The sequence below is a fragment of the Myxocyprinus asiaticus genome, chromosome 46 (assembly GCF_019703515.2).
Source record: "Myxocyprinus asiaticus isolate MX2 ecotype Aquarium Trade chromosome 46, UBuf_Myxa_2, whole genome shotgun sequence".
NCBI lineage: Eukaryota > Metazoa > Chordata > Actinopteri > Cypriniformes > Catostomidae > Myxocyprinus > Myxocyprinus asiaticus.
Window position 1 is genome coordinate 4489214 of NC_059389.1, and position 3287 is coordinate 4492500.

Genomic DNA, 3287 nt, shown 5'->3' on the forward strand with positions numbered 1-3287 from the left:
GTGCCGCGGAACTTTGAGCAAAAGGCGGGACAAAATCTCTTAAAGAGACAGTGACCACGACGATCAGATCTCTTTCTCCACATAAAGATTTAAGATTAAAAATGTATATACATGTATGAATGTAAGGGTAAAGTATATCTTTTTTAGATAGATAGATAGATAGATAGATAGATGAGCAATAGTAGTGATGTTTGACATATTAGAACATAATAGGATAATTTATGTAGAATTTATTGTGTGTATTAACCCTTAAATGCATGGGTGTTTTGCCAAACATTATTAAATACTTAATATTCTGATATATTTTGAAGTTTTATTTTTCATATCAAAGAGATGATGAAACATACAGAACAGGATTCGTTAATTCCACACTGAAATTTCATGACACGCAACTGGCTGTCAAACACATATTGAGCTACAAATAACATATAATCTAAATATAAGATAAACATAATTTACACATAATCTATGTAATGTATTTTCTCAGGGCCTTTATGAGTCTAAATAGATGCACATCTTACATAATGTCAGTAGTAGGCCTAAATGACAATAGCCAAATCATACTGTTCATGTGTTGTACTTGCTATAGTTTACTTCCACATTGTTTCTTCTTCAAATAGTAATGTTAAATGTAAATCAAATCAATCACTGACACATCATCTTGAGTAAGAAATAGCATGTATAATATGTATATGTACATGGCATGCATATTGAATACTGATAATTCACCATTGTAACACAGAAAATCAATGTGATATAGTAGTCATATGTATGAATATAGTACTCATTTGTATTGTAATAAACAAAGATGTGTGTGTATATATATATATATATATATATATATATATATATATATATATATATATATATATATATATATATATATATATATATATACACACACTGCCTGGCCAAAAAATTAATGAAAAAAATAATAAGTCGCTGTTTGGATTTAAATAATGGTTATTATCTGAGGTTGCTTCAATTGTTCAGGTCTAGACTCAGCAATGTTATGTAGGAATAAAATGAAGTTAGCTGACTACCTGAATATACTGAATGACCAGGTTATCCCATCAATGGATTTTTCTTCCCTGACGGCACGGGCGTATTCCAAGACGACAATGCCAAAATTCATCATGCTCAAATTGTGAGAGTGGTTCAGGGAGCATGAGGAATCATTTTCACACATGAATTGACCACCACAGAGTCCTGACCTTAACCCCATTGAAAGTCTTTGGGATGTGCTGGAGAAGACTTTACAGAGTGGTTCGACTCTCCCGTCATCATCATCATTTATTTATTTATTTTTTTATTTTTTTGTGCATTTTTGCCATTTTTTTGTTTTTGTTTTTTTGTTACACCATTCAAAAGAGAAAGGTTAAGGAATACTAAAGAGGTATGGGCATAACTCCAAAAAATGGGGTGAAATGAGTCCCCGGACCTGAGGTATGCATTAAAGGGTTAAATAAAAAAAAATGCTTGATATTGTTTTAACATGCCTCCTAACATTATTGAGGGCAATTACAGAATAGAATAAAATAGAATCTTATTGAAACATGACATTGGCTTTTATATCTAGCAGTCTGCCTTAGGATGAGAGATTTAAATGAAGCCAAATTTTACAAGAGAGTTCATCTGTTGTTGCTGTGTTTGTTTTAGGCCTGTCGTATCATGTTCAGTTCTCCCACCTGCTGAAGCGTATGATTGGTTTTGTCCCCTGAGACTAAGGCTCAATTTCTCCATGAGGAGAATCCAGGATTTATTTTCTTCTCATGAGGTGAAAAGACAGGAATGGAGGATGTGTGTACCATCTAAGCATCTGAAGAATTTTATTTTGAAAGATGTGGAAGTTATGAACTGGGTGTGTCAGATAAAAAACAAAACAGATAAATTAAAGTTAATTGTTTTCAGGTTCTATTTATTCATGTGGATGACAGAGGAAATAGGTGAAAGGTGAGGTAGAAGACCAGTGTTGGGTAAGTTCCTAAAAATAGTAATCCAATACAAATTACTAACTACTTCTCCAAAATTACAGTCAGATTATTTTACTGATTCCTTTATTGAAAATGTAATAACATTACTAATTACTTTAATTTTAAGTTACTTTCTAAAACACTTGTCACAAATTTTTTTTTTTTCTTCTTTTTTTCTTTTATTTATCCCCTTTTCTCCCAATTTGGAATGCCCAATTCCCACTGCTTATTAGGTCCTCATGGTGGCACGGTTACTCACCTCAATCTCCCTAGCAACCGGGCCAATTTGGTTGCTTAGGAGACCTAGCTGGAGTCACTCAGCACACCCTGGATTCGAACTTACGACTCCAGGGGTGGTAGTCAGCGTCAATGCTCGCTGAGCCACCCAGACCCCCACAATTTTGTTTTCTTTATCTGCTCAACAAATTCAAAATAATGTCTATTTTCTCCTTGTTCATTGTCACACACCCTTCAGCTGTCACAGAAATGCAAACAGACGTACATATGAACATATGAATTCACATTTTCGTAACCCAAGTAATGTACTTCCATTGAACGTCAGTAACTGTAATCTGATTACAAGAATTTTAAATGTAATGTATTATACTATTTTTATGCCTAAAAGTAATTAGATTACAGTAACTAATTACTTTGTAACCCGATTACCCCTAATACTGTAGAAGACATAATATCAAATATCAAAATAAAATATTAAAAATAATTTTCTGCCACATCATGTGCTGGTTCCATTGGCATTCAAAGGAAATGCCCAGTGAATGACCCCACATTAGTACCTAGTAAAACATTTTCCTCGAGATTCTGTTTAGTTGGGTCGTTTGCAGTGCATATGTGGGCCAAAGGATACAGTTTTGCTGTTGTCATTTCACAACAACCTCAGAACAGAAACAGAGGACCTAAAAATATCCGCATACCTCAAAGCAACAAACAGAAAAACTGTTTTGTTTACATGAATAGTTTACATTAAGTTTTAAGCAGTTTCAGCAGTGTCCTGTTGAGTCAACTGCTATAATTAATCTAAAATTATATATATATAAAAAAAGCATTATAATTTATGCTGTTTTATGACTTAATTTCAATTGAGAGACGACATGGAATACCTGTAACTTAAAAAAAAAATAAATAATGCGTTTGTCACCACGCAGGATTGTTTAAACTGAACAATAAAAGGTGAAAGGGTGATTAAAAACGGTGAAAGAAATTCTTATATATATATATATATATATATATATATATATATATATATATATTTATATGCATATATATATATATGTATATGTATATATGTATGTATAT